Below are 18821 nucleotides of genomic sequence, written 5' to 3'. Positions count from 1 at the left end.
ATTCGGCTCTCCTGCCAGGAAGCCAAACTGCTGCTAGCCAAGCTAAAAAGAGAGGAAAGAGAGCAGACACTGTCACAAACATGTGAAGAGAGAGGATGGATACACCTCCCCTACAATAGGAAAGGGCACCACCTCCCACTCCCCCCGAGACCCCTAAGCCTGTTGCGTCGCTTGCGCACGGTCAGCAGCCGCATCTACTGGGACATGGTAGTCTGTCAGTGTGGCAAGACTGGACACCTCACACACGTGTTTGAAGGTTGTGACACTCTCAAGGAAGAGATGTCTAGTCTCATCCGCTACAGAAGGGAGAATGCTCTCAGTCTGGGAGACTTTCTCCGCCCACACCCATCACTCGGAGAGAAACCGATGATGGTCTTGGTCACCAATTTGTTCACCTCAACTGTTGCGAGCTGGTTCTAGTGTGCTTGCAGCAGACCCAGCACAGCACAGATCCACTTCTGGAATCTTAAGCTAAATGTGTCCCAAGACACACATTTTGTAGTCCTGGCATCCTGAAAGGCAGAGGCCCCAACCTACAGGTTTGCTACCATACCAAAAACGCCTCCAGACACGGGAACTTGGGAGCAGAGGCAACAGCTCCGCTTGAACCTCAGAAACCAAATGTGCCTCCAGACACACAGATCCCTTAGACGGCCGAGGCTGTGGCCTCTAAGGTTCTCTTGTACCAAACCGCCTCCTGACTCTGCAGCAGATTGCTTGCGCTGGCATCTGCTTACATAGACCCACATTAAGTCACCACCGAGTGGTAGACACAGACATTTGGTAGCACTGACTGCCAGCTTCACGGTAATGCGTACCCATAGCGCGGCTCTGCATGGGTGGGAATGTTCTGAGCAAAACACGATGTGTTACTCCATACCCCCCGCCCTCCATGGAACTTCTTGACCCCAACAAATTAGGGGGGGGGGGGAGCTTGCCCAGTCGGTAGAGGCGCTGGCTTTAAAACCGGTTGTTATATCAGCGTGGGCTCAACCCCCAAGTTCGGCGCGGGATGTGTGTCCCAGAGTCAACTTTGTGCAGACTCTCCTCGGTGTCCGAACACCCCCGTGTGCACGCATACACATGCGCACGGTGAGGATCCCAGGGTCACAGCGAAAGCCTCAGGCCTTGGAAACACGAATACATGCATGCAAAAATATGAAGCCCGGGTGTCCGTTCGGCCAACAGCCAAAAAAGTAACCATTTCAGCACTGACCCAAGACGACCCAACCCGGTCCCTAGCCCATTTCAGATCTCCTCTAGCAGCCGGCAGCCAGCTGTCTACATCCCCCCCCCCCCCCCCCCCCGCATTTTTATTTTTTATTTTCATACAAAGCCGGGATTTCCCGTGTAACATGCCCCTAATGGCTTTGCCGTGAGGGCGTAAAACTTTCATTTTCTCAGAAAACACAAGTGTTATTCCGATAACGTACCAGCTAAACCAGTTTGGAAGACTGACTCGATCGACTCTGTCATACGTAGCACTGACTACACTGAAATACGACTGCATCAGTTCAGTAAATGAATGGTTTCCGAATAATTATTTCAAGGCGAGAACAATCGTAATCGACAACGTGTAAGGTTCAGAACGTTCTTACCATATATAAGACTTATTACCAGCCTGCGTCATGCGTGCAGACTCAGTCAATGCATACTGCAGTGGTTCGATTGCCCAGGTAGCCTAGCAGTAGCAGACGACATTTAACCCCGCTCAGCAAATTAACTTGTTGGGCAAATGTGAACGAAAAAACGATGGGGATATAATACGTGTATGGTTCAGAGCATTCTTACCGTTCATATTTAGTACCAGACTCCCCGATGAGTGAAGATACCACACGAGAAACATGCCACATTTATTTTGAAAATGTACTTTCCGTCGACCGTGGCAAGGGGCAAAACTCTGCACAGTCAATCTGTCGAAGCTCGATGAAGGTTTCGAATCGCAAATAACTATGAGCACAGTCCTTTCTCCGAGTTTAAATGAGGTCTCCATGAAAGATCATCACTTTTTTTAGCTTAACGCCACACTGGAATTTACCAACAGAAATTAAAACAAGAGTTTGCGTGTGACGAAAGCACGACACACTTGAGACAGCCCACACGTACACAAAAGTAGATCCAGTGACACAAACCTGACGACACAGTTACGCCTATCCAAATGCGCGTTGCAAAATGTGCGTTTTGAATCTTCTTTTTTCTCTGGCGGTACTGACAATATCGTTATTGAAACAATCCCAGTGCACTAAGGGATTTATAGAGCAAATCTCGAAAATAATTATTGAACTCAGCGCTATGCGCTTCGTTCAATAATGAATTTTCTCGATTTGCTCTATAAATCCCTTAGTGCACTGGGATGTCTCAATAACTTAAAGTATTTCAGTTATTGAGACATCACAGTGCGCTAAGCGATTTATAGAGCAAATTGAGAAAATGAATTATTGAACGAAACGCGTAGTTAGATCTACTCTTGTGTGTGTGTGTCGGCTTTGCACATTTTGGGGGTATTGACGGTTTCATCGGCGACCATGCATTTTACGATTTGATTACATACTATACCCTCTGTTTCATTGTATCGATTAGCAACAAACACTATGAGTTACAGTTGTGCGAAATGTACCCATTAGCATACAGTTTCACTTAAGTATTCACTATTGGTGTAACAAATCAAAAGATACCGAAACGTTCTATACTCCCCAAAAATGAACGACCCCCAAGCAAATGAGTGGCTTCCCCTGATGTCAAACGACTGAAAGTAACACGTTCGTTTTCTCATTCGCAAAACAACTAAAGTTGGCATGTTATTTCTCGCAATGGGTAATCTTGAACTTTAGCGTGTTAAATTCATAGCTCAGGATTCAGAGGCATGTAAGTCTCCACATTTGTAGAATCAGCACTTGTAATCATAACAAGTCATTTTAGATCCTTTTGAAGTTACGGAATGAACTCCGATGAACTGTACGAATGCATTTCGTTTACATGGGTCAAAGAAGGAATTATCCGTATGAGCGAACAAGGGAGACAACTCTTTCGTGTAAATGATGTCGCATGGTTGACAACGTACGCCATTTTCGGTGCATTTTGGTCGATTGAACAACCAAATTAATTAATTATGCTTAAGTTTGGAGCTCAATCCGTCAACTAATTTCACGACAAATGTTCGTTGGCTTGCTTACATGGACTTGTATCAAAAATAAGTAAAGAATGTCACTGATTTTGAGCTATGAATTTAACACGCTAAAGTTCAAGATTACTTCGAAATGTACATGCATTCATCTGGGAGGTTGCTGCTATGATTACATGGTAAGAATGTTTTGAAGCCTTCGCGTGTTCTGTTTACATCGTACTTGTCTTAAAATATGCGAAAGCCGCATTTCAGTCCTGAACTGGTGGTGTCGTCAGCTACATATACGAGTAGGACAGTCCATTGAATCAGTTGACTTCCATATGCTGCTTTGTCAAGCTCGAAATTTGTCAGAAAAAAACCCTGCTTTTAGCTGCGGGACATTTTAGGGTCAAGCATCATTGATTGGTAACACAGCCGATAAGAAGAATCTTCGCAAGTCGAAAGAAGAGGCTCAGACTCACTGTTGCACAGGCGCACGACATATGTCAGAAAAACACACTTCTGCTTTTAGTCGCGAGAATTTTAGGGTCAAGCATCATTTGGTAACGTGGAGAAGATAAGCTACATGTCACTAACACGGAGGATGAGAAGACAAGCTACATGTCACCAACACGGAGGGTGAGAAGACAAGCTACATTTCACCAACACGGAGGGTGAGAAGACAAGCTACATGTCACTAACACGGAGGATGAGAAGATAAGCTACATGTCACTAACACGGAGGGTGAGAAGATAAGCTACATGTCACTAACACGGAGGATGAGAAGATAAGCTACATGTCACTAACACGGAGGATGAGAAGATAAGCTACATGTCACTAACACGGAGGATGAGAAGATAAGCTACATGTCACTAACACGGAGGATGAGAAGATAAGCTACATGTCACTAACACGGAGGATGAGAAGATAAGCTACACGTCACTAACACGGAGGATGAGAAGATAAGCTACACGTCACTAACACGGAGGATGAGAAGATAAGCTACATGTCACTAACACGGAGGATGAGAAGATAAGCTACATGTCACTAACACGGAGGATGAGAAGATAAGCTACATGTCACTAACACGGAGGATGAGAAGATAAGCTACATGTCACTAACACGGAGGATGAGAAGATAAGCTACATGTCACTAACACGGAGGATGAGAAGATAAGCTACATGTCACTAACACGGAGGATGAGAAGATAAGCTACATGTCACTAACACGGAGGATGAGAAGATAAGCTACATGTCACTAACACGGAGGATGAGAAGATAAGCTACATGTCACTAACACGGAGGATGAGAAGATAAGCTACATGTCACTAACACGGAGGATGAGAAGATAAGCTACATGTCACTAACACGGAGGATGAGAAGATAAGCTACATGTCACTAACACGGAGGATGAGAAGATAAGCTGCATGTCACTAACACGGAGGATGAGAAGATAAGCTACATGTCACTAACACGGAGGATGAGAAGATAAGCTACATGTCACTAACACGGAGGATGAGAAGATAAGCTACATGTCACTAACACGGAGGAAGAGAAGATAAGCTACATGTCACTAACACGGAGGATGAGAAGATAAGCTACATGTCACTAACACGGAGGATGAGAAGATAAGCTACATGTCACTAACACGGAGGATGAGAAGATAAGCTACATGTCACTAACACGGAGGATGAGAAGATAAGCTACATGTCACTAACACGGAGGATGAGAAGATAAGCTACATGTCACTAACACGGAGGATGAGAAGATAAGCTACATGTCACTAACACGGAGGATGAGAAGATAAGCTACATGTCACTAACACGGAGGATGAGAAGATAAGCTACATGTCACTAACACGGAGGATGAGAAGATAAGCTACATGTCACTAACACGGAGGATGAGAAGATAAGCTACATGTCACTAACACGGAGGATGAGAAGATAAGCTACACGTCACTAACACGGAGGATGAGAAGATAAGCTACATGTCACTAACACGGAGGATGAGAAGATAAGCTACATGTCACTAACACGGAGGATGAGAAGATAAGCTACATGTCACTAACACGGAGGATGAGAAGATAAGCTACACGTCACTAACACGGAGGATGAGAAGATAAGCTACATGTCACTAACACGGATGATGAGAAGATACGCTACATGTCACTAACACGGAGGATGAGAAGATAAGCTACATGTCACTAACACGGAGGATGAGAAGATAAGCTACATGTCACTAACACGGAGGATGAGAAGATAAGCTACATGTCACTAACACGGAGGATGAGAAGATAAGCTACATGTCACTAACACGGAGGATGAGAAGATAAGCTACATGTCACTAACACGGAGGATGAGAAGATAAGCTACACGTCACTAACACGGAGGATGAGAAGATAAGCTACATGTCACTAACACGGAGGATGAGAAGATAAGCTACATGTCACTAACACGGAGGATGAGAAGATAAGCTACATGTCACTAACACGGAGGATGAGAAGATAAGCTACATGTCACTAACACGGAGGATGAGAAGATAAGCTACATGTCACTAACACGGAGGATGAGAAGATAAGCTACATGTCACTAACACGGAGGATGAGAAGATAAGCTACATGTCACTAACACGGAGGATGAGAAGATAAGCTACATGTCACTAACACGGAGGATGAGAAGATAAGCTACATGTCACTAACACGGAGGATGAGAAGATAAGCTACATGTCACTAACACGGAGGATGAGAAGATAAGCTACATGTCACTAACACGGAGGATGAGAAGATAAGCTACATGTCACTAACACGGAGGATGAGAAGATAAGCTACATGTCACTAACACGGAGGATGAGAAGATAAGCTACATGTCACTAACACGGAGGATGAGAAGATAAGCTACATGTCACTAACACGGAGGATGAGAAGATAAGCTACATGTCACTAACACGGAGGATGAGAAGATAAGCTACATGTCACTAACACGGAGGATGAGAAGATAAGCTACATGTCACTAACACGGAGGATGAGAAGATAAGCTACATGTCACTAACACGGAGGATGAGAAGATAAGCTACATGTCACTAACACGGAGGATGAGAAGATAAGCTACATGTCACTAACACGGAGGATGAGAAGATAAGCTACATGTCACTAACACGGAGGATGAGAAGATAAGCTACATGTCACTAACACGGAGGATGAGAAGATAAGCTACATGTCACTAACACGGAGGATGAGAAGATAAGCTACATGTCACTAACACGGAGGATGAGAAGATAAGCTACATGTCACTAACACGGAGGATGAGAAGATAAGCTACATGTCACTAACACGGAGGATGAGAAGATAAGCTACATGTCACTAACACGGAGGATGAGAAGATAAGCTACATGTCACTAACACGGAGGATGAGAAGATAAGCTACATGTCACTAACACGGAGGATGAGAAGATAAGCTACATGTCACTAACACGGAGGATGAGAAGATAAGCTACATGTCACTAACACGGAGGATGAGAAGATAAGCTACATGTCACTAACACGGAGGATGAGAAGATAAGCTACACGTCACTAACACGGAGGATGAGAAGATAAGCTACATGTCACTAACACGGAGGATGAGAAGATACGCTACATGTCACTAACACGGAGGATGAGAAGATAAGCTACATGTCACTAACACGGAGGATGAGAAGATAAGCTACATGTCACTAACACGGAGGATGAGAAGATAAGCTACATGTCACTAACACGGAGGATGAGAAGATAAGCTACATGTCACTAACACGGAGGATGAGAAGATAAGCTACATGTCACTAACACGGAGGATGAGAAGATAAGCTACACGTCACTAACACGGAGGATGAGAAGATAAGCTACATGTCACTAACACGGAGGATGAGAAGATAAGCTACATGTCACTAACACGGAGGATGAGAAGATAAGCTACATGTCACTAACACGGAGGATGAGAAGATAAGCTACATGTCACTAACACGGAGGATGAGAAGATAAGCTACATGTCACTAACACGGAGGATGAGAAGATAAGCTACATGTCACTAACACGGAGGATGAGAAGATAAGCTACACGTCACTAACACGGAGGATGAGAAGATAAGCTACATGTCACTAACACGGAGGATGAGAAGATAAGCTACATGTCACTAACACGGAGGATGAGAAGATAAGCTACATGTCACTAACACGGAGGATGAGAAGATAAGCTACATGTCACTAACACGGAGGATGAGAAGATAAGCTACATGTCACTAACACGGAGGATGAGAAGATAAGCTACATGTCACTAACACGGAGGATGAGAAGATAAGCTACATGTCACTAACACGGAGGATGAGAAGATAAGCTACATGTCACTAACACGGAGGATGAGAAGATAAGCTACATGTCACTAACACGGAGGATGAGAAGATAAGCTACATGTCACTAACACGGAGGATGAGAAGATAAGCTACATGTCACTAACACGGAGGATGAGAAGATAAGCTACATGTCACTAACACGGAGGATGAGAAGATAAGCTACATGTCACTAACACGGAGGATGAGAAGATAAGCTACATGTCACTAACACGGAGGATGAGAAGATAAGCTACATGTCACTAACACGGAGGATGAGAAGATAAGCTACATGTCACTAACGCGGAGGATGAGAAGATAAGCTACATGTCACTAACACGGAGGATGAGAAGAATCTTCTCACATCAAAAGAAGGGGCACAGCCTCGCTTTGGAAAAGGGCGGAAGAATACGCTCTCTGGAAAAGTTAGCGCACTCCAAGAGTGCGCTAACAGTTTTAAGCGCATAATGAACACTTATTTATCGCGCCTTCTCACTAGTGCTCACGGCGAAGTACAATAGCAACAGCGTGCACACGCACACACACACACACACACACACACACACACACACACACACACACACACAAGGGGCAGTAGGAGATCATTTGCATTCCGAATCAAGTCACATACCTTTCCGGAGTTCCAACGTCTAGAGTGTTGTAGGAGGGACAGTAGGAGATTATTTAACCGATCTTACATGTGCATTCCGAATTAAGTCATATCTCTTACCTGATATCCAACGGACCAAGTGTCGAATTTGTAACAATCGTAGTTTCCGACCTCGAAATCATCTTTAGGGCTGTCAAGCGCATGATAGGGGGAGTAGCAGTTATGTCCATGCAGTCGCACCATCACGTTTGAGTCAGTACCGGCCCAAACACGCTCCCCTGTTTTCACGCAAATCTTGACAGGAACTGTGAAATACAAGTTTAAAAGAACATGCCATGGTGTGCTAGCGATCATATCGAGTACACCACGTCTGTCTAGACTTTCAGTAGACATTAGAGCACGCATTGTTCTAGACTTTCAGTTGACATGAGAGCACGCATTGTTCTAAATTTTAAGTTGACATGAGAGCACGCATTGTTCTAGACTTTCAGTTGACATGAGAGCACGCATTGTTCTAGACGTTCAGTTGACATAAGAGCACGCATTGTTCTAGACTTTCAGTTCATATGAGAGCACGCATTGTTCTAGACTTTCAGTTCATATGAGAGCACGCATTGTTCTAGACTTTCAGTTGATACGAGAGCACTCATTGTTCTAGACTTTCAGTTGACATGAGAGCACGCATTGTTCTAGACTTTCAGTTCATATGAGAGCACGCATTGTTCTAGACTTTCAGTTAATACGAGAGCACTCATTGTTCTAGACTTTCAGTTGACATGAGAGCACGCATTGTTCTAGACTTTCAGTTGACATGAGAGCACGCATTGTTCTAGACTTTCAGTTGACATGAGAGCACGCATTGTTCTAGAGTTTCAGTTGACATGAAAGCACGCATTGTTCTAGACTTTCAGTTCATATGAGAGCACGCATTGTTCTAGATTTCAGTTCATATGAGAGCACGCATTGTTCTAGACTTTCAGTTGACATGAGAGCACGCATTGTTCTAGACTTTCAGTTCACATGAGAGCACGTATTGTTCTAGACTTTCAGTTAACATGAGAGCACGCATTGTTCTAGACTTTCAGTTGACATGAGAGCACGCATTGTTCTAGACTTTCAGTTGACATGAGAGCACGCATTGTTCTAGACTTTCAGTTGACATGAGAGCACGCATTGTTCTAGACTTTCAGTTCATATGATAGCACGCATTGTTCTAAACTTTCAGTTGATCTGAGAGCACACATTTCTCCAGACTTTCAGTTGATATGAGAGCTCACATTTCTGTAGACTTTCAATTGATATGAGAGGACGCATTGTTCTAGACGTTCAGATGATATCATATGAGAGCCAAAACAATCTCTGCGGCTTACCGAGAAATAATGTTGTATTATTGTCATGTCCACCATCATGAAGACTTGTGTAATGGTACATTGGTTTGGCCACGTCAAAATTGTGACCCTCAACCACGGAATGAGTCGCATGTCACCTCTGCGTGGGTTTTGTATTTTTACATTTTTGTTATGCTCTATCCAGGGGTAAAAACCGTTTTAGAAAAGAGCTAAAAGCCTGTGACTATAAGGTGACCCTCACACTGTTACCAGACACCCCTCTGACTTATGTTAAGCCTAGCTCAGAACCGCGCGAGGTGACATGCGACTCGTTCCGTGGTGGAGGGTCACTTAATAAGCCTAGCTCAGAACCGCGCGGGGTGACATGCGACTCGTTCCGTGGTGGAGGGTCACTTAATAAGCCTAGCTCAGAACCGCGCGAGGTTACATGCGACTCATTCCGTGGTGGAGGGTCACTTAATAAGCCTAGCTCAGAACCGCGCGAGGTGACATGCGACTCATTCCGTGGTGGAGGGTCACTTAATAATCCTAGCTCAGAACCGCGCGAGGTGACATGCGACTCATTCCGTGGTGGAGGGTCACTTAATAAGCCTAGCTCAGAACCGCGCGAGGTGACATGCGACTCATTCCGTGGTGGAGGGTCACTTAATAAGTCTAGCTAGCTCAGAACCGCGCGAGGTGACATGCGACTCATTCCGTGGTGGAGGGTCACTTAATAAGCTTTTGCCTGAGTTTGTGTCCTAGTTACACATGTTAGAATTGTTCTTTGTGACGTATTTTGAATTACATTTGTTTGAATCAAATGATTTATTTTAGAGTACAAGTTATATCTACCTATGATGTCTACCTATCAAGCACATTCTGCTCATAAATATGAAGAAGCTGCGCATAGCGAGAGTTGTTTAGAGTAGAAGCTGCGCATGGCGGGACCTGTTTAGAGTAGAAGCTGCGCATGGTGGGACCTGTTTAGAGTAGAAGCTGCGCATGGCGGGACCTGTTTAGAGTAGAAGCTGCGCATGGCGGGACTTGTTTAGAGTAAAAGCTGCGCATGGCGGGAGTTGTTTAGAGTAGAAGCTGCGCATGGCGGGAGTTGTTTAGAGTAGAAGCTGCGCATGGCGGGACCTGTTTAGAGTAGAAGCAAACATGGCGGGACCTGTTTAGAGTAGAAGCTGCGCATGGCGGGACCTGTTTAGAGTAGAAGCTGCGCATGGCGGGACCTGTTTAGAGTAGAAGCAAGCATGGCGGAACATGTTTAGTGTAGAAGTTGCGCATGGCGGGACAGTCCTGTTTAGAGTAGAAGCTGCGCATGGCGGGACCAGTTTAGAGTAGAAGCTGCGCATGGCGGGACCTGTTTAGAGTAGAAGCAAGCATGGCGGGACATGTTTAGAGTAGAAGCTGCGCATGGCGGGACCTGTTAAGAGTAGAAGCAAACATGGCGGGACCTGTTTAGAGTAGAAGCTGCGCATGGCGGGACCTGTTTAGAGTAGAAGCAAGCATGGCGGGACCTGTTTAGAGTAGAAGCAAGCATGGCGGGACCTGTTTAGAGTAGAAGCTGCGCATGGCGAGACCTGTTTAGAGTAGAAGCAAGCATTGCAGGACCAGTTTAGAGTAGAAGCAAGCATGGCGGGACCAGTTTAGAGTAGAAGCTGCGCATGGCGGGACCTGTTTAGAGTAGAAGCAATCATGGCGGGACCAGTTTAGAGTAGAAGCTGCGCATGGCGGGACCAGTTTAGAGTAGAAGCTGCGCATGGCGGGACCTGTTTAGAGTAGAAGCAAGCATGGCGGGACCTGTTTAGAGTAGAAGCAAGCATGGCGGGACCTGTTTAGAGTAGAAGGAAGCATGACGGGACCAATTTAGAGTAGAAGCTGCGCATGGCGGAACCTGTTTAGAGTAGAAGCTGCGCATGGCGGGACCTGTTTAGAGTAGAAGCAAGCATGACGGGACCAGTTTAGAGTAGAAGCTGCGCATGGCGGAACCTGTTTAGAGTAGAAGCAAGCATGGCGGGACCTGTTTAGAGTAGAAGCTGCGCATGGCGGGAGTTGTTTAGAGTAGAAGCTGCGCATGGCGTGACCTGTTTAGAGTAGAAGCAAGCATGGCGGGATATGTTTAGAGTAGAAGCTGCGCATGGCGGGACCTCTTTAGAGTAGAAGCAAGCATGGCGGGACCTGTTTAGAGTAGAAGCAAGCATGACGGGACCAGTGTAGAGTAGAAGCTGCGCATGGCGGAACCTGTTTAGAGTAGAAGCTGCGCATGGCGGGACCTGTTTAGAGTAGAAGCTGCGCATGGCGGGACCTGTTTAGAGTAGAAGCACGCATGGCGGGACATGTTTAGAGTAGAAGCTGCGCATGGCGGGACATGTTTAGAGTAGAAGCAAGCATGGCGGGACCTGTTTAGAGTAGAACTGCGCATGGCGGGACATGTTTAGAGTAGAAGCTGCGCATGGCGGGACATGTTTAGAGTAGAAGCTGCGCATGGCGGGACATGTTTAGAGTAGAAGCACGCATGGCGGGACATGTTTAGAGTAGAAGCTGCGCATGGCGGGACATGTTTAGAGTAGAAGCACGCATGGCGGGACATGTTTAGAGTAGAAGCTGCGCATGGCGGGACATGTTTAGAGTAGAAGCTGCGCATGGCGGGACATGTTTAGAGTAGAAGCAAGCATGGCGGGACCTGTTTAGAGTAGAAGCAAGCATGGCGGGACATGTTTAGAGTAGAAGCAAGCATGGCGGGACATGTTTAGAGTAGAAGCTGCGCATGGCGGGACATGTTTAGAGTAGAAGCACGCATGGCGGGACATGTTTAGAGTAGAAGCTGCGCATGGCGGGACATGTTTAGAGTAGAAGCAAGCATGGCGGGACCTGTTTAGAGTAGAACTGCGCATGGCGGGACATGTTTAGAGTAGAACTGCGCATGGCGGGACCTGTTTAGAGTAGAAGCTGCGCATGGCGGGACATGTTTAGAGTAGAAGCAAGCATGGTGGGACCTGTTTAGAGTAGAACTGCGCATGGCGGGACCTGTTTAGAGTAGAAGCAAGCATGGCGGGACATGTTTAGAGTAGAAGCAAGCATGGCGGGACCTGTTTAGAGTAGAAGCAAGCATTCAACATTTTCTATCCTTTTCTGGAAAAAGAATGTTTCCCCCAAACTAAATATTTATCCAAAAAAGTCGCCGACAACGTCAATTCTTACAAATAAATGATTAAAGTATTGGGCTTTTTATAAAGGCACAGTGCAGCTCACAGCCTTCGTTTTGCGTTTTTGTTGCAGCTGAGTGCATTTACAGTTCAAAAATCCTCCTATGGTAGTAAAACAAACCCAAAACTACCCAACGACGACATCTGTGAAGCTCGACAGTTTTTTTGTTCACGTGAGTGCATACATTGACCTGGTTATTACGTGGTGTTTGGTCGGAGTTCGATTTAACTGAGTGATTCCGGCCTCCATTTTGTTTTACACAAACTCATGATGACGTCTGACATATAGTTTGCTAGTGACGTGTCTTTTTATGCATGATGTGGTGATCTACCTGATCTAAATTTAGATCCAAAAATAGGTCAAGACCAGCCGGGTCCGAGTACGAAACTAATTCGTAAAAAAATCGCACTTCTTGACTCTTTGGGTGCAAGTCATTGAAACTTGGTAGTTCTTCTAACGGATAGCTGCCTGAGGTATGACTAAAAGCCCCAGGGGCTCCGTGCACCTGGATTTGACAAGTTCAGTACCTTTAAGACACCCCCCCCCCTCACCAGAACAGTTTTTCAGAGGTTTTTTTTTTATCAAGTACCTTGAATTTTGTTGTTGCAAAAACATGCGAAGGGAAAACAATCTTTTTATATTTAGTCAAGTTTTGACTAAATATTTTAACATCGAGGGGGAATCGAAACGAGGGTCGTGGTGTATGTGTGTCTGTGCGTGTGTGTGTGTGTGTGTGTGTAGAGCGATTCAGACTAAACTACTGGACCGATCTTTATGAAATTTGACATGAGAGTTCCTGGGTATGAAATCCCCGAACGTTTTTTTCATATTTTTGATAAATGTCTTTGATGACGTCATATCCGGCTTTTCGTGAAAGTTGAGGCGGCACTGTCACGCCCTCATTTTTCAACCAAATTGATTGAAATTTTGGTCAGGCAATCTTCGACAAAGCCCGGACTTCGGTATTGCATTTCAGCTTGGTGGCTTAAAAATTAATAAATGACTTTGGTCATTAAAAATCTGAAAATTGTAAAGACAAATAAAAATTTATAAAACGATCCAAATGTACGTTCATCTTATTTTCCATCATTTGCTGATTCCAAAAACATATAAATATGTTATATTCGGATTAAAAACAAGCTCTGAAAATTAAATATATAAAAATTATTATCAAAATTAAATTGTCCAAATCAAATTAAAAACCCTTTCATCTTATTCCTTGTTGGTTCCTGATTCCAAAAACATATAGATATGATATGTTTGGATTAAAAACACGCTCAGACAGTTAAAACAAAGAGAGGTACAGAAAAGCGTGATATCCTTCTTAGCGCAACTACTACCCCGCTCTTCTTGTCAATTTCACTACCTTTGCCATGAGCGGTGGACTGACGATGCTACGAGTATACGGTCTTGCTGAAAAATGGCATTGCGTTCAGTTTCATTCTGTGAGTTCGACAGCTACTTGACTAAATATTGTATTTTCGCCTTACGCGACTTGTTTACATTTAGTCAAGTTTTGACTGAATGTTTTAATGTTAAGGGGGGAATCGAGACGAGGGTCGTGGTGTATGTGTGTGTATGTGTGTGTGTGTGTGTGTGTGTGTGTGTGAGTGTGTGTGTGTGTGTGTGTGTGTGTGTGTGTGTGTGTGTGTGTGTGTGTGTGTGTGTGTGTGTTAATTACTGTTTGTCGATTTCTTACGTGAGCCTTGATGGCTTCGCCTCTTGTGTTTTGTGTTTGTCCGGATGCAACCTGAGTAACAATCCCTGTTGCTGTTCACACACACTTTTTTTCGCAGTTTAACTTAATATGAGGTTGTTTTATTACTATGACATGAGCAAGTTGCTTTTTAACTATATTTTGAATTTAGAACAGCTAGATTTCAAATTAAATTAAATATTTTTGTTGTTTTTATGTTTGCTGACATATATTGGATTTTATGCTTTTGTATCAGTCAGGTTTTATAAATCAAGCTCAGTTTTTAGAGAAAAAAATCTTCTCTTAGAACTTTGATATTAAAAAAAAAGTAAATGTTGTGGTAGTAGTGGTTTTTGGCTCACGTAAGTGCAGCCTATGCAATGCTAACTTTTGTCTGTCTGTGCGTGCGTGCGTGCGTGCGTATGTATGTATGTACTAGAGGAATACCCGCTTCGCCGGGATGAAATACTTAGAGCCGTACGCCGGCTTTGCCGGGTCCGAACAATGGACCCGCCAAGCTTAGGTCCCTCCCAGATTCGTGGAATGGGAACAGCACGAAAATGATTCAGTGGCCATAATGCCATTCCTGACCATATCGATTCCCATCCTTGTCGACGAATGTAACCGTGTTAATCACCTTTGGAGGCGAACTCCACTCAAACAGGATTGAGCAATTTAGAGCTTATCTCTAAGCCCTTTTGATCTGTTATGGCTTCTCAAAGGAAGGCCAGTACATACAAATACACAAAAGCCGCCAGACCACATCACAAACAGAACTGAACAATCCACAGGTGTTGCCCACATAGAGAGAGAGAGAGAGACACACACACACACACACACACACAAACACAGAGAAGCCGTATATATAGAGAGATAGATGACAGTGTATTTTTCGCGTGGCTATAAATTGATTCGACCTTTGCACTTTTACAGTGAGGATAATTTACGGGTCCAATTTACGTTCTGGACACTGCGGTGACCTTCTAAAAATAGTAACAGAACGCCGGGAATATCCGAAGATGCCCCACTCATACTATAGTGCACCATACGAAGGAAGGGAGGTAAACGCTGAAAACCTGGAGAAGATAAGGAAGAGTTACTTATAATGGTGAAATGAACACAAAAACCAAAATCGGTTCAGCGCTGCGCGCTGAGAGCACGTGTTGAAATATCTCATACATGATATTGTGTCCGGGGTGTAGCTGAATACGGTGTCCAAATTTGAAAAAGATCCACCGAGAACTTTGGCGTTGTGATGTGGTGTAGCGGCTTTGGTGTGTCGGTATGGGGGCCCGGGTAGCTGAGGTGGAACCAAAATCGGTTCAGCGCTGCGCGCTGAGAGCACGTGTTGAAATATCGACCAGGTTGTGTCCTGTCCCGGGTCTACCTGAATATGCCCACCAAATTTGAAGCAGATCCATCGAGAACTTTGGCCGTGCATCGCGAACTCACAGACAGACAGACACACAGACTCACACACAGACACACAGACAGACACAAGTCGTATATATATATAGATGTATGTATGCATGTATACATGTGTGTATGTCTGTGGTAGAAACTTTAACATTTGAAGACGTCATATTACATTGACGTCACATTATGACGTAAGAGGGTTAGACGTCACGCGAAGGAATTACTGAAAGTCTCGGTCATTGTTATTTTGAGCGGGCCGAGACTAGTTGGCAGTCGTGTCCCTGTAAGTAGGCTACATGCAGACAAAAAGATCTAGAGCTAGTGTCTCGCTTTCTTGCACAGTTTCACCTATGCTCTTTCTGTGTGTGTGTGTGTGTGTGTGTATGTGTGACGGAGTGATTGAGTTTGTGTTACTGTTTGTCGATTTCTTACGTGAGCCTTGAAGGCTTTGCCTCTTGTTGTTGTTTATTTTGTCCTCCAAGGCTCCATATTCCTTCAAAATACATATATTATCATTCTGCTACTATGTTGTGCTGGTTTCGTGTCTAACTTACACCAAAAAATGTAAGTAACCTGTACTTTTTTTTTAAATCACTTTTGCCTTTAAATCACACCCTAGCCTGTGTATGCTACAGTGGAACCCCTGTCTCAAGACTATATTTTAAAACATAAGGTCATAACATTTATTATATATTCGGGATCAGCTCGATACTCCCCCGGCTCGTTCCTCCCCCGGCTCTTTCTTTCTTTCTTTCTTTATTTGGTGTTTAACGTCGTTTTCAACCACGAAGGTTATATCGCGACGGGGAAAGGGAGATCAAACACCTCAGAGCTGGAACGTTTCGTTTTTGCCGCATAACATGAAGATTTCACCACTTTGATGCATCCACTGATAGGAAGTGTTAAATATATGCTATTCTTTCATCAGGAATACATTATTTCATCTATACGGGCCTTATATTGTCCGCTTTGCGAATTGCGTCAGAGCTGGAACAAACCTAAGCTCCGCCCATTTTGCTATTGCTCAGAGCTGGCACATCGATTAAACTAGTTAATTAATTTTGAGAGAAATCTAGAAGCAATCTGAAAAATGCTTTGACGCCAAAACATTGGTTTTACATTGGCCCAGCTCCCCATTAGGGTTTAGGTGTTCTGTGTTAGTCTGTATCGAGCATAACCCCGAACATGCGCACAAATCCCCACCTTTTGACATATATATTCGTTGTAGCATCTAGTTGCCTACATTTGGTAATACCCAAAGCATTTGTGAACGTTTCAAACCAAAAAGTATAGTGGAACTCTGCTTTAGACACCTAGTCTTTTCATGCTCAAAAAAAAAACCCACCCTTCCCCTACCCTACCTCCCCGGTTTTGTAAAGAAAATCTGGCCTGAAGTCTTTTCATGCGCAAAAAAACACAAAAACAAAAACATTCTAAGCTTTCTGTCTGTGGCGGTTTGTAATTTGAATAACGACATCCAATAAAGTCTACCAATTACGTAATTCCTTTTTAAGCTCTCTGTCTCTGACGGATACATATGAATAACGACATCCAATAAAGTCTACCAACAGCTGCGAAAACGTTTATAACAAACTTGAAATTCATCAAAAGGAATGAGTTGCACCTTGGGTCATTTCGATCCTGAATTTCCCGACCTGAGCCAGGCAAAGCAGGAAAACAATACAACGTAATTCCTTTCTAAGCTTTCTGTCTCTGACGGATTGCATTTGAATAACGACATCCAATAAAGTCTACCAACTATTAGCTGCGGAGACATTTGTCTAAAAAAAATACGCCGAGAGGCGTTAAAGTTCCCCTTGGTTTGTCCCTGTCAAAAAAATAATAATTTGGGATTACTGGTAGCTTTTTTGTACTACCACGCATATGTAACGCCATTTTGATAAAGTTGATAGTATTTACAGCTTTCCGGTCATATGTCCGGCTATCACTCACTTTTAGGTGGCAGATGTCCAGATATAACACGTGTTTCAGAATCTCTATTTTTGGGTGTGTAACTTTCAATAATGAGTGGGTTTTTTTTTAAATCTCAAAAAGTATTCTTAAAAGTCTAACACATGTGTACACTCGCACTCCGTGTCTGTAGCTTTTGAAATAAACAAATCCAGATATAACACATATTTCTTTGCGGCAAATGTCCAGATATCCTTCCCCTCAGACACGTGTGTGTGTGTGTGTGTGTGTGTGTGTGTGTGTGTGTGTGTGTGTGTGTGTGTGTGTGTGTGTGTGTGTGTGTGTGTGTTTGTGTGTGTGTGTGAGTAGTGTGTTTGTGTGTGTGTGTTTGTGTGTGTGTGCGTGTGTGTGTGTGGAGCGATTCAGAGTAAACTACAATACCAATCTTTATGAAATTTTACATGAGCGTTTCTGGGTATGATATCCCCAGAGATTTTTTTTCATTTTTTCGATAAATGCCTTTGATGGCGTCATATCCGGCTTTTTGTAAAAGTTGAGGCGGCACTGTCACACCCTCATTTTTCTATGGAAATGATTGAAATTTTGACAAGGCAATCTTCGACAAAAGCCGGACTTTGGTAATGCCTTTCAGCTTGGAGGCTTAAAAATTAATTACTGAGTTGGCTCATCAAAGTTGTTCTTAAAATCGATTTTTCGCAAACAGATTTAAAATTGAAGGCAGCATATTCTTCATCAAATTTTGAAACTAAAAATATATACATATGTCATTTTTACTCTTAAAATGTGATCACAATTAGCGAAAATAGGTTAATTCGTACTTCGATTATTCTTGAAGAAATCGATCCAAAAATAATTTCATGTTGTTCCTTATCATTTCCTGATTTCAAAAACATATAAATATATTATGTTCTATTCGAAACAAGCTCAACAAGTTAAAAAGAATAGAGAAAAGCGCGCTTCCCTGCTTACCGCAGTACACTATTTCGCTATTCTTGCATGTCTGTTTACTTTGTGTTTCACGCAAAAATTGAGCGACTTCCTTGCTGCCTGGATTGACGAAGCTGTTTTGTCCTGTTCCCGTATGCTTATGGGGGAAGTTCGCGAAAACTCCCGAAGTTTTGAGTGACATCGGAAGAACTTGCCTCACTTTCGTATACATGGGGCAG

General features: G+C 43.7%; 1 long non-coding RNA gene across 1 annotated transcript in view; it reads right to left on the bottom strand.

Moving 5' to 3' along the window:
- The window catches only part of LOC138979450 (uncharacterized), a 62482-nt gene that overhangs the window by 35423 nt on the left and 8238 nt on the right, over nucleotides 1-18821 (bottom strand). The window contains exon 2 of the long non-coding RNA XR_011460032.1: nucleotides 8188-8372. This is a non-coding gene — a long non-coding RNA (uncharacterized lncRNA). The remainder of the gene's footprint in view (nucleotides 1-8187; nucleotides 8373-18821) is intronic.

The sequence above is a fragment of the Littorina saxatilis genome, linkage group LG11 (genome assembly GCF_037325665.1).
Source record: "Littorina saxatilis isolate snail1 linkage group LG11, US_GU_Lsax_2.0, whole genome shotgun sequence".
Lineage (NCBI taxonomy): Eukaryota > Metazoa > Mollusca > Gastropoda > Littorinimorpha > Littorinidae > Littorina > Littorina saxatilis.
This window is presented reverse-complemented; position numbering and strand designations above follow the sequence as displayed.